This window comes from Ipomoea nil, unplaced genomic scaffold (genome assembly GCF_001879475.1).
Source record: "Ipomoea nil cultivar Tokyo-kokei standard unplaced genomic scaffold, Asagao_1.1 scaffold0191, whole genome shotgun sequence".
Classification (NCBI taxonomy): Eukaryota; Viridiplantae; Streptophyta; class Magnoliopsida; order Solanales; family Convolvulaceae; genus Ipomoea; species Ipomoea nil.
Window position 1 is genome coordinate 2737585 of NW_017616619.1, and position 15425 is coordinate 2753009.

Here is a 15425-nt window from a genome sequence, read left to right on the forward strand (position 1 = left end):
GAAAATACGGAAGAAAAAAATAATAAATCATCTTTGAGTCCTAATCTGCATGAAGGGACTATTTCTTTGAATAATCGTAATCGTCGAAGGTACTCAAAAAGACGATGGAAATTTAAAGAAATATCAGAAGTCGAGCCAACGACGATAAACAAAGGCGCTGCTTGGGAGGCAACCTAAGGTGTGTTTGTTCCATTTTTATTTTATTTTATTTTATTTCCTTTTTCTGTGCATTTTTTATTCAACATTGGGGACAATGTTGGTAATAAGTGTGGGGGAGGGATTTAGTTTTATTATTAGTTTGCTTATGTAAAAAAAAAAAAAATTTATTATTATTATTATTTTTTTTTTCTTATTTCAAAATTTTCAAAAATATTTTACTAGTATTTTATGCAAAATAAGTATTATTTTGAAAAATTGCTATATTTTCCTTTCCTGAAAAGCATAACATGATTGAATAAATAGTTTGGCAAATTGTGATTAGTTTGTTAGCATTTCCTGTTTGATATGTAGTAGTTATATTAAGTAAGCAATAAACCTGTGAGTGTTTTTGAGCCATTGACTGACACTTCGGTCTTATTTTTCTTTCTATTGTGCGATTTCTTCCATAATCTTGTTTCTCTAGAACTTGCCTTGATTCTCTTTTAAAGCTAATTAGACCACGCATGATTCAAGTGTGATTAAGGCCATTATTTGACTTTGAGCTTCACTAGCCAAATAACCGGTTTGTCCTATGATTTATTTTCCTTTGTTAACCACTTTGAGCTTTATGGCCATTCCTTTCTTTATTTTGAACCACATTACAAGCCTTTTATATCTAAAATAATGCCTTCACCCAGCTGAATAACTAGTGGAGCAAATTTTGGATTATTTTTGTAATCTACGTGAGGTTGGGAAGGATAAGTGTGGGGGAGATCACTTACTCTTATTAATATGATTGAGAGTGGGGTGAGTTGTATCTTCGTTGCCAATATGTCGTTGGTCTTCTATGAAAAAAGAAAAGAGCAAGCAGTTCACGATTCAAAAAAAAAAAAAAAAAAAAAAGCATGAAAATTGAAAAAAATGAAATGGAAAAATGAAGAATATACGTTTGAAAAAGAAGAATATTGCTGAAAATTTATGAGAAAATGAAAAAGAATCAGCAATTGATTTTGAGTTGAAGTTACTTCTAAATAAATGAAGTAAGGGGAAATTCTGGTAATACTGAGGAAGCATTCTGTACCTCAATGGGATGTGTTTTTTTGATTGGAAATTGAGGGTGTTGGATTACTTGTATTTATTTGTTCCTCTAGTTTGAAGCTTTTGTTTAAGCTAATTTCCTAAAAATTCCCTACCTTAACCCTAGCCCCATTACAACCTGTGAAAAGTCCTTATGATTTGTGTCATGCATGACTCTTGTAGTGGTGATTGAGAAGATATGCAAGCCTATGGTAGATCAATTTTATAGGAATGAACTTGAGTGAAATTTATACCCATCAAACACTTGAGTGATGAGTGATATTCCTGTGAGGGCTTACTTATTTAGTTTTCTCCATTTTCAAACAGGGTGCTAACTTATTAATTGCAGGGTGCTTCAGATTGTTGTTCATGATATGTTATGAGTTTTGGGAATTTCATTTCTATTTACTTCGCAAATAATATTTTTTGCCTGAGGACAAGCAAATGTTTTAGTGTGGGAGCCTACGACAGCTCATCAAAGTTTGATAGGCACATTTTACACTCATATTTTAGGTACATCTTTATAATAATTTTGCATTAATTATTTAATATTATCTAATAATTAGTTCTTTTATATATAATATATAATATATATAATATATAATACATATAATGCATACATGTACCATATACCATATATATATATATATATATATATATATATATATATATATATATATATAATGCTTATTCCTAATGTTAATTTGTTTGTTTTTGTGCAGGTGGGCGCCAAAATAGAAGATGACTTCAATTCGTGCGCAAAGTATGGCGAGGCAGCAGCGGAAATCTTCAAGACATAACGCAAAATTAGGAATTGAATGGTAGGAAATAGACGAATTCTATTTTGGGAATACTATAAATAGATGATAGAGTAGTATTGAAAAAACGTTCATTCTTTCCCTCTCGAATATTCTTTAAGGTTGTTATCAATGTCCATTCGTGGCTAATTTCTAGTTGGTTTAGTGAATTGAAGCCCCGGAGTTCATTACGCTGTAAGGTTATTTATTTAATTTTGTTATATATATATATTTTTTATGCATTTGAGTATTAAATATTCTGCTAAATTATTTGAATAGTTGTATCGTTTAATTGCTAGGGAGGCCTACGAGTTATTTATTTGATATAATTATTTGCTATATTAGATAATGTTGTGCTACAAATTACTCTAATATTCAGTAGCAACTGGGTTAATTATTGACGGCTTAGTGATAATTGGACTCGGGTAGAATATTTTCCTAAATTAAATGCAACCGCTTGTGCTTGTGTTATTTAGTTTGTCGGTTTTCCTAGTTCCTATTGCTGCTATTAAATTAAATCTATAGCGCTTGTCTTAGGTTATTTAGTAGTTAGGGGTAATTAAACCGCGTGTGCTTAAGTTACCTACAACTAAGGGAAAACGGAAATGAAATAATTTCACGACAAATATTCAACTGCATATTAATTACTTTATAAATCAATGATCAGTTTTAAACTCCGGTGGTGGATCATTACTAACCAAGGTTTCTTATTATAAGTGTTTTCGATATACTATTTTCATTGCTTTATTCGTTCAGTTAAATTACTTATTTATTTAAATTCTCTCTTATTTTATCTTTATTCTCGATATATTCCAAACCCCCTTACCTTTAATTTGAGCACAAAAGTTAAACTTGTTACTCCTCGTGGGATCGGTCCTTACTCCCGCTACTACGTTTGTAAGGTTTTAATTTGGTGAGCGCGACAGCTCACCAAATTAAAACCTTACAAACGTAGTAGCGGGAGTAAGGACAGATCCCACGAGGAGTAACTAGTTTAACTTTTGTGCTCAAGGAAATAATGGGGGGTTTGGAATATATCGAGAATAAAGATAAAATAAGAGAGAATTTAAACAAACAAGTAATTTAACTGAACGAATAAAGCAATGAAAATAATATATCGAAAACACTTATAATAAGAAACCTTGGTTAGTAAAGATCCACCACCGGAATTCAACACTGATCATTGATTAATAAAGTAATTAATATGCAATTGAATATTTGTCGTGAAATTATTTCATTTCTGTTTTCCCTTAGTTGTAGGTAAATAAAGCACAAGCGGTTTAATTACCCTTAACTACTAAATAATCTAAGACAAGCGCTATAGATTTAATTTAATAGCAGGAATAGGAACTAGGAAAACCGACAAACTAAATAACACAAGCACAAGCGGTTGCATTTAATTTAGGAAAATATTCTACCCGAGGCCAATTATCACTAAGCCGTCAATAATTAACCTCAGTTGCTACTGAATATTAGAATAATTTGTAGCACAACATTATCTAATATAGCAAATAATTATATCAAATAATAACTAGTAGGCCTCCCTAGCAATTAAATGATACAACTATTCAAATAACTTAGAAGAATATTTAATACCCAAATGCATAAAAATTATATAATAAAAATAAATAAATAATCTTACAGCATAATCAATTCCGGGGCTTCAATTCACTAAACCAAGCTAAAGAAATTAGCAATGAATGGACATTGATAACAACTTTATAGAATAATCGAGAGGGGGAGAATGAACCTTTTACAATAGAAAACCTTAACTATTTATATATTTTCCCAATCATTTTCTACCACTCATTTTTCCTATTATTTTGCCTTATGCCTGAGTCTTCCACAATTCCAGCCATGTTATTATGATGCATGCCTGTACAAAAAAGAAAAAATCAATTGCAAAGTTTAGATTTATAATATATATATATATATATATATATATATATATATATATATATAAAAGTAATTATAATGTAGTACGCATTATATGTATACTATAATGCATTCTATATTATATATATTATATTATATATTATATATATATAGTATTAAGTACGTAGTATGTACACTTATAAATTATATATTATATATATTATATATAGTATAAGAATAGATTATACTATGTATATAAAAAGAACTAATTATTAGATAATATTAAATAATTAATATAAAAATATTATAAAGATGTAACTAAAATATGAGTGTAAAATATGCCCATCAAATTAAAACCTTACAAACGTAGTAGCGGGAGTAAGGATCGATCCCACGAGGAGTAACTAGTTTAACTTTTGTGCTCAAGGAAATAATGGGGGGGTTTGGAATATATCGAGAATAAAGATAAATTGAAAGAGAATTTAAACAAACAAGTAATTTAACTGAACGAATAAAGCAATGAAAATAATATATCGAAAACACTTATAATAAGAAACCTTGGTTAGTAAAGATCCACCACCGGAATTCAACACTGATCATTGATTAATAAAGTAATTAATATGCAATTGAATATTTGTCGTGAAATTATTTCATTTCTATTTTCCCTTAGTTGTAGGTAAATAAAGCACAAGCGGTTTAATTACCCCTAACTACTAAATAATCTAAGACAAGCGCTATAGATTTAATTTAATAGCAGCAATAGGAACTAGAAAAACCGACAAACTAAATAACACAAGCACAAGCGGTTGCATTTAATTTAGGAAAATATTCTACCCGAGGCCAATTATCACTAAGCCGTCAATAATTAACCTCAGTTGCTACTGAATATTAGAATAATTTGTAGCACAACATTATCTAATATAGCAAATAATTATATCAAATAATAACTAGTAGGCCTCCCTAGCAATTAAATGATACAACTATTCAAATAACTTAGAAGAATATTTAATACCCAAATGCATAAAAATTATATAATAAAAATAAATAAATAATCTTACAGCATAATCAATTCCGGGGCTTCAATTCACTAAACCAAGCTAAAGAAATTAGCAATGAATGGACATTGATAACAACTTTATAGAATAATCGAGAGGGGGAGAATGAACCTTTTACAATAGAAAACCTTAACTATTTATATATTTTCCCAATCATTTTCTACCACTCATTTTTCCTATTATTTTGCCTTATGCCTGAGTCTTCCACAATTCCAGCCATGTTATTATGATGCATGCCTGTACAAAAAAGAAAAAATCAATTGCAAAGTTTAGATTTATAATATATATATATATATATATATATATATATATATATATATATATATATATATATATATATATATATAAAAGTAATTATAATGTAGTACGCATTATATGTATACTATAATGCATTCTATATTATATATATTATATTATATATTATATATATATAGTATTAAGTACGTAGTATGTACACTTATAAATTATATATTATATATATTATATATAGTATAAGAATAGATTATACTATGTATATAAAAAGAACTAATTATTAGATAATATTAAATAATTAATATAAAAATATTATAAAGATGTAACTAAAATATGAGTGTAAAATATGCCCATCAAATTAAAACCTTACAAACGTAGTAGCGGGAGTAAGGATCGATCCCACGAGGAGTAACTAGTTTAACTTTTGTGCTCAAGGAAATAATGGGGGGGTTTGGAATATATCGAGAATAAAGATAAATTAAAAGAGAATTTAAACAAACAAGTAATTTAACTGAACGAATAAAGCAATGAAAATAATATATCGAAAACACTTATAATAAGAAACCTTGGTTAGTAAAGATCCACCACCGGAATTCAACACTGATCATTGATTAATAAAGTAATTAATATGCAATTGAATATTTGTCGTGAAATTATTTCATTTCTGTTTTCCCTTAGTTGTAGGTAAATAAAGCACAAGCGGTTTAATTACCCTTAACTACTAAATAATCTAAGACAAGCGCTATAGATTTAATTTAATAGCAGGAATAGGAACTAGGAAAACCGACAAACTAAATAACACAAGCACAAGCGGTTGCATTTAATTTAGGAAAATATTCTACCCGAGGCCAATTATCACTAAGCCGTCAATAATTAACCTCAGTTGCTACTGAATATTAGAATAATTTGTAGCACAACATTATCTAATATAGCAAATAATTATATCAAATAATAACTAGTAGGCCTCCCTAGCAATTAAATGATACAACTATTCAAATAACTTAGAAGAATATTTAATACCCAAATGCATAAAAATTATATAATAAAAATAAATAAATAATCTTACAGCATAATCAATTCCGGGGCTTCAATTCACTAAACCAAGCTAAAGAAATTAGCAATGAATGGACATTGATAACAACTTTATAGAATAATCGAGAGGGGGAGAATGAACCTTTTACAATAGAAAACCTTAACTATTTATATATTTTCCCAATCATTTTCTACCACTCATTTTTCCTATTATTTTGCCTTATGCCTGAGTCTTCCACAATTCCAGCCATGTTATTATGATGCATGCCTGTACAAAAAAGAAAAAATCAATTGCAAAGTTTAGATTTATAATATATATATATATATATATATATATATATATATATATATAAAAGTAATTATAATGTAGTACGCATTATATGTATACTATAATGCATTCTATATTATATATATTATATTATATATTATATATATATAGTATTAAGTACGTAGTATGTACACTTATAAATTATATATTATATATATTATATATAGTATAAGAATAGATTATACTATGTATATAAAAAGAACTAATTATTAGATAATATTAAATAATTAATATAAAAATATTATAAAGATGTAACTAAAATATGAGTGTAAAATATGCCCATCAAATTAAAACCTTACAAACGTAGTAGCGGGAGTAAGGATCGATCCCACGAGGAGTAACTAGTTTAACTTTTGTGCTCAAGGAAATAATGGGGGGGTTTGGAATATATCGAGAATAAAGATAAATTGAAAGAGAATTTAAACAAACAAGTAATTTAACTGAACGAATAAAGCAATGAAAATAATATATCGAAAACACTTATAATAAGAAACCTTGGTTAGTAAAGATCCACCACCGGAATTCAACACTGATCATTGATTAATAAAGTAATTAATATGCAATTGAATATTTGTCGTGAAATTATTTCATTTCTATTTTCCCTTAGTTGTAGGTAAATAAAGCACAAGCGGTTTAATTACCCCTAACTACTAAATAATCTAAGACAAGCGCTATAGATTTAATTTAATAGCAGCAATAGGAACTAGAAAAACCGACAAACTAAATAACACAAGCACAAGCGGTTGCATTTAATTTAGGAAAATATTCTACCCGAGGCCAATTATCACTAAGCCGTCAATAATTAACCTCAGTTGCTACTGAATATTAGAATAATTTGTAGCACAACATTATCTAATATAGCAAATAATTATATCAAATAATAACTAGTAGGCCTCCCTAGCAATTAAATGATACAACTATTCAAATAACTTAGAAGAATATTTAATACCCAAATGCATAAAAATTATATAATAAAAATAAATAAATAATCTTACAGCATAATCAATTCCGGGGCTTCAATTCACTAAACCAAGCTAAAGAAATTAGCAATGAATGGACATTGATAACAACTTTATAGAATAATCGAGAGGGGGAGAATGAACCTTTTACAATAGAAAACCTTAACTATATATATATTTTCCCAATCATTTTCTACCACTCATTTTTCCTATTATTTTGCCTTATGCCTGAGTCTTCCACAATTCCAGCCATGTTATTATGATGCATGCCTGTACAAAAAAGAAAAAATCAATTGCAAAGTTTATATATATATATATATATATATATATATATATATATATATATATATATATATATATATATAAAAGTAATTATAATGTAGTACGCATTATATGTATACTATAATGCATTCTATATTATATATATTATATTATATATTATATATATATAGTATTAAGTACGTAGTATGTACTCTTATAAATTATATATTATATATATTATATATAGTATAAGAATAGATTATACTATGTATATAAAAAGAACTAATTATTAGATAATATTAAATAATTAATATAAAAATATTATAAAGATGTAACTAAAATATGAGTGTAAAATATGCCCATCAAATTCCCCCACACCACAACGTTTGCTTGTCCCCAAGCAAAAATATTATTTGCGAAGTAAATAGAAATGAAATTCCCAAAACTCATAACATATCATGAACAACAATCTGAAGCACCCTGCAATTAATAAGTTAGCACCCTGTTTGAAAATGGAGAAAACTAAATAAGTAAGCCCTCACAGGAATATCACTCATCACTCAAGTGTTTGATGGGTATAAATTTCACTCAAGTTCATTCCTATAAAATTGATCTACCATAGGCTTGCATATCTTCTCAATCACCACTACAAGAGTCATGCATGACACAAATCATAAGGACTTTCCATAGGTTGTAATGGGGCTAGGGTTAAGGTAGGGAATATTTTAGGGAAGTAGTTTAAATAAAACCTTCAAACTAGAGGAGCAAAATATATGCAAATAATCCAAGATACTTGCTCAACACCCTCAATTTTTTCAGTCAAAGCATTTCCTATTGACATTTCAACCCAATTGTCATTCTCAGAAATATAGAATTCTTCCTCAATATTACAAGAATTTCCCTTTACTTCATTTATTTAGAAGTAACTTCAACTCAAAATCAATTGCTGATTCTTTCTCATTTATTTCAGCAATATTTTTCTTTTTCAAACATATATTCTCCATTTTTCCCTTTTCATTTTTTCAATTTTTCATGCATGATCGGGTGTTGAGTCTAGCCTAGGGATTGTCTTTAAGGCTTTGCATATAGATTTCTTGATGTTCTTGAGGTTCCGGATGCTCCTGAACCGTTATATGATTAATGTTGAGTCTTGGCATGTTTAGGAATCCTGTTAGAATGCATTTGGTATGATTCTTGATTTAATTCTGTTAATTGAATCCGTGGTGTTGTCGTTATGTGTTTGAATGTGTCTGGACATGGTTTTGGGTTCCACGACAGATCCCTGGACCGAAACGTTTCCTGAGTATCAGTGGGGGGTAGGTGGGGGCACAAGTACCCGCCACCTACCCGCTGCCCGAGGCTTCTTTCCAGCGGGCAGTCGGCGGGCAGGCGACTGCTCGCCGGGCACCCGCTTGAATTGTTAGCCGCAGCCGGTGGGTTGTCCTCCACCCGCTGGAAATTAGTGGTGCGTCGTGGTGTTTTTCCCCGTCTGATGTTTCCCCGTGTTCCATTGTACCCTGTTTGACGTGTATGAGTCTTGTTTGATGTTTTGAATACCGTTCTAGGAATTTATGTGTAGTACGTGTCATTGTTGTTATGTCTTGATTGTTATGGATTGATTATGTGTTGATTGAATGATGATGAGTATCGTGGTTATTGCGCAATGACCGTTGTGACTAATGATGATGATGATGATGATGATGGCGAGATTGGGATCAGTGGAAATGAATTGTTTGCGTATGGCACAACGAGTGCCCGGTCATTGTACTAAAGGTACAGGCCTTGCAGTTACTATGCTAAAGGCACAAGCCCACCTTCGACTTGCTTGCCTTTGAGCATGGGTCAGGTTATAAGTGTTGCGGTGCCATGTCGGGGCTATATGCGCTGACCCCTTGATATTGGTACTAGAGGTACGGATCATGCGAATGGTACTGCGGCGCTATCATGATATGAGGTGGTTCATAGGTGGTTGGTCGGTGGGGGCATGTAGTTGCCCGAAGGGATAAGGGAGGCGATATATGGGTGGCCTAGAGGTACAGGTTGGAATTGATATAAGGACGGAGGGGAGCCAAAAGGTTGGAACTTGGTATATGGTTGGAAGATGGATTGTGTGCCTTGATTGTTACATGTTAATTGATTGTCTTTGAATGCCCTTGTTGTCTCTATTTGCTATTTATGAACTTATTTGTCTATTACGTCTTGTATCATATTCTTAGGACGCATGCTAGTCTTTATGATTGTTCTATAGTGTCAAGTCTGTTGTTGTGTCTTGGGTCTTGATCTTGGATTTAAATTAGAGTCTCGTAAGTTATACATGTATTCCAATTTCCAAATGATTTTCTTATATCTACCTATATTGTACTTAACGCGTTGGAGTGGGTTACCAGCATTATTCGCTGACGGTTGTTACACCGCATATTTTTCAGGTACTGACCAGTAGCTTCGGAGCGCGCTAAACAGACCCGCAGATTTAGCATTAGTTAGTTCTTTCCATAGTTGCTATGGCCTGGGTGCTTGGAATTGTATTTGAATATTTATTGTGGATTATGCTTAGATTAGTTAGTTGTAGCCTGTGCATCTAGGTTCTCAAACGTAGGTGTAGCATAGCACCTCGACTCTTATGATTAGTTTATGCTCTGCTTGGATGACTAATAATAGATTTACCTTGATTTGTATAAGTTTTTAAATGTTTTAAAAATTAGGGTGTTACATCCAATCCTCCGGCCACCACCTCTGCCCCTGCGTGGGCCGGTGGTCGGTTGTCGGTGGCCGTGGTTGACCCTCCCATCGACCGGGAGTTAGGTATATTCGATGACCTGGGCTGGCTGGCGGTCATCCCTCCGAGAGGTAGATTTCTTGCATGCCCGCCGGTTGCTGGGCACAGCGGCGGTGACTTGCCGCCCGGGTGATCGTTTGATAACGGATCACCCCGCTGGCGGGTATGTGGGTATCCAATTTCATTTCGTCCGCTGTGGCTTCCGCGTGCCCCTTTCGCCCTTTCTTACCCTCCTCATTCAGTATTACGGCATAGTGTCAGGCCAGCTGACACCCAACTCCTACTACCTCCTAACTGCCTTCCTCACTTACTTCCATCGCCTTAGGGTAGAGGCCACCCTGCGCTTATTCTAGTAGATTTTCCGCTTTATGACTGTTGGTTTAGTCTCCCTGGGCTTTGTGCAAATACGCGCCCAGGACGGTCGCAAGTTTCTGGATAAGTTGTTCTCTTCCCACAAGGGTTAGAAGGAGGAGTTCTTCTTTGTCTGCACGGCCGACCACCTTCCGGCCTTTGATTTTCCCCTTTCATGGCAGTCGTCATGTTTTTGTCTTGACGGGCGGCCATCTTGCCTAGAAAACTCAGTTGGTCTTATTTAGCGGATCACCGGGGGCGAGATGGTCTCTGCCCGGCGGTGGTCTCGATTGGCGGCCATGATGAGGGCCGGTCTTCTGCAGGACGATGCCACTCGGACATGTTCATCTACTTTAACTCCTGTGTTGCACTCCGTGCCTGACTGCTGGGAGCATTAAACCTTACGTTCTTACTCTACTGTTACAGGGAACAACGACACGGAGTAGTTGTCCGAGGATGGAGAAGAAGAGGAAGAGGTGGCACAGGCTGTCAACACCGCGCCCGTCGAAGCATCTCCGGAGGCCATGGCTGATCGTCGCTCTATCTTGCGAGCCTCCGCGCGGGCCCGACTGATTGCCGCAGAGTAGGGCAAAGGCTCTGCCAGTCACGCAGACTCCACCCAACCGTTTGATGCACGATGCCCGGGCCCCGGGAGCCCTAGTGATAGGGGGCTCCCCTTCAGCTACAGCTCGGTCCGCCGCAAATACTAGGCGGAGGAGGTCTGCCACTCCGGTTCCCAGCGCTGCATCTCCTACTCGCTGGGCTGGCGTTAAACGGCCTGGCGAGACACACGTGGAGGCCTCGACTGCCAAGCGGATCCTGGTCGGCCCCGATGCCTACGAGACGGAAGGCATCCACAAAGGCCGCAACCTAGTCGGCGAATGGCTCGATAAGGTGATCTTCCCCAAGGACCTTGAGTCCGTTGACGGGGTGGGGGCGTGTAACAACCTTAATTTTCATACTATTTTAAAACATTTTAAGCTTACGTAATAAACTCAAATCTATCATTAATACCCAAACAGAGCGGGAGCTATAACATAAGTATCGGGCTGCTATGCCACATATAGGCTTGAGAGCCTAGATGCACAGGCTGCAACTAAGTAGAACGTTGCCAGTTCGACTCGACGTTCTTCCGGGCATCCCGTCACTTTGAAGATTTTATCGAATATTCGAATCCATTCTTCGAGTGTTGTAGGATCTTTCTCCCCAGCGAAGATAGGGGGATGATGGTTTGATACTTGGTGAGCTACGTCATGATTCCCGTTCGGTGGTGGACGGTTATTATTGTTTAGGATGGTGTTGCTCAGTGTCTGGGCGATCTGAGCCAACTATTGTAGGTTCTGGGTCAACGGGTCGTTAGTAGGTGTCTCGGGAGTCCTTGAACGATTTCTTAGTGGTGCCATTTCAGGTTCTACATGGTTAACATCGGTCATGGATGTGAGTGAAGAACACGCACCCTTACCTTGGTGCCTTAACTATAGGAACTTTAAATTTAAACAAGGAGTAAGTCAACGGGAAGCTAGATAGAAAGCGATAAATAAACTCACAATCTCACCGCGCGTCCTAGGATTCTTAAGTCCTAAGTACTCAAATACCTAGAGTTTATGCTTAACCTAAAAAGTCTTAAACTCAGAGTGCTAGCCAAGTCTCAGCCTAGATTCATAAAGTTCAACTCTTAACATCCTAAGTACGTAAGCACTTAAAGTTCAGGCTTAGCATTCTAAAGTCTTATCTTAGTGGCATTATCCTAGGGTCGAACTTAAGCTCTGGTACCAACTGTAAGACCCATAATTTTCAGGCTATTTTAAAACATTTTATGCTTACGTAATAAAGTCAAATCTATCATTAATACCCAAAAAGAGTGGGAGCTAAAACATAAGTATCGGGGTGCTATGCCACATCTAGGCTTGAGAGCCTAGATGCACAGGCTGCAACTAACTACACTAAGCATAATCCATAATCAATATCCAAATACATCTGAGGCTCAAAAGCCAATGAAACTAAAACTAGAGCTAACTAAAGCAAAGTCCGCGAATCCACTAGCGCACTCCAAAGCTACTGGTCAGCACATGAAAAACATATGGTGTAACACCCGTCAGCGAATAATGTTGAGTAACCCACTCTCACCCGTTGAGTACAATAAGTCTAAATATAGGAAAACCATTTTGAGACTTAGGAATACATAAATATAGTCCTAACAACTCTAGCTTTAAAATCAAGATCATGACTCAACAAGACACATGCACACGATATAATCAGACTCAAGGCATAACAGTACTAACGTCACTATAAGGCCACAATGAATCACCAGCATGCAAACCAGGACTACATCACACGACACGACAACAAGTCAAGACCACAAAATACGGCAACACAACAAACAATAACAACACATAGGTCCATGTTCCAACCTTATACCAAGTTCCAACCATTACTCCTCTCCATCCTTATATCAGTTCCAACCTGTACCTCCAGGTTACCCTGTACACCACACCCTTATCCCTCCCGAGCAATGTTCCCCGCCTATCTATCCGCATATCTGTTCCGCCTATCCAAAGCACACTCAGTGCCAAAAGGTACCGCATCACCCAATCAAACAAATGCACCGCAACGCATATCAAAAGCACACTCAGTGCATCAAATCCGCCTATTGATTTTGTACATGAAATGAATTCACACATTTGAATGCGTCATATTACTGCTTAAGATACGTTGTTTCTGTATTAAATGACTTGTAGCAAGAATAAAAAACACGCAAATATTTTATGTCAAAAAACACATCAAGGTGAAACTTTAAAGTGCGACGCCCTACAACTTAAAGTGCATATGAAATGAAATGCAAGTAACTGCAAAATACGTAGGGTGCATGAACTTAGTCTAAGATGCGCTGTCTGGAATCGTAACATGCGGTTGATTGTGTAATAACACTTGGATCCGTCGAATAATAATTTAATTTGCTCCGTGCGTGAATTTATTCTTTAATTTGCGCACATGAACACTTCAATATGCCCAGAGTTAAGCCTTAGTGTGCGTTAGAATGTACAATCAATGACTTGTAACAAACGAAAAAACTTGCAACTACTAAATCCTTAATGTGCGATGAGTTACTCTTGTAACACAAAGACAATAAGCCTTAGTGTGCTTAATTTTAATGTTTAGTCTGAATATTTAAATGATTTTTGAAAAAAAAAAAAAAAAACGATTTTCCTTAAGGTGCGTGACTTAATAGTTTAAGCTGCCTTAAAGTGCGTCAAATTACAATACACTATGCATGACCGCAATTCTTAATGTGCATCAATTCTTAACGCGGTAATTAAGGAGTATTAATTATATTAAATTAATGTTATGCTAATTTGTTTAATTATAAATATCATATGTATATTCTTAATTTCTCCCATTAATTATGTCCCTAATATGTGTATATTTAATTAATATTATGCTAATTTATTTAATTATAAATATTATATGTGTATGCTTAATTTCTTCCTTTAATTATGTTCGTAATATGTGTATATTTAATTAATATTATGCTAATTTAATTAGTTATAAATATTATATATGTATGCTTAATTTCTTCCTTTAATTATGTTCGTAATATGTGTATATTTAATTAATATTACGCTAATATGTTTAATTACAAATATTATATGTGTATGTTTAATTTTTTCTTTAATTATGTCCGTAATATGTGTATATTTAATTAAGATTATGCTAATTTGTTTAATTATAAATATTATATGTGTATGATTAATTTCTTCCTTTAATTATGTTTGTAATATGTGTATATTTAATTAATATTAATCTAATTTTTTTAATTATAAATATTATATATGTACGCCTACTTTCTTCCTTTAATTATATCCGTAATAAGAGTATATTTAATTAATATTATGTTAATTTTATAATTATAAATATTCTATGTGTATGCAAATTTCTTCCTATAATTATGTCCGTAATATGTGTATATTTAATTAATATTATGCCAAACTGTTTAATTATAAATATTATATGTGTATGCTTAATTACGTCCTTTAATTATGTCCGCAATTAGTGTATATTTAATTAATATTATGTAAATTTTTTTAATTATAAATATTATATGTGTATGCATAATTTCTTCCTTTAATTATGTCCATAATATTTGTATATTTAATTAGTATTATGAAAATTTGTTTAATTATAAATATTATACGTGTATGCTTAATTTCTTCCTTTAATTATGTCTGTAATATGTGTATATTTAATTAATATTATGCTAATTTTTTTAATTATAAATATTATATGTGTATGGTTACTTTCTTCCTTTAATTGTCTTTAATATGTGTATATTTAAGTAATATTATGCTAATTTTGTTTAATTATAAATATTATATGCGTATGCTTAATTTCTTCATTTAATTATGTCCGTAATCTGTGTATATTTAATTAATATTTTGCTAATTTGTTTAATTATAAATATTATACGTGTATGCTTACTTTCTTCCTTTAAGTATGTTCGTAATATGTGTATATTTAATTAATATT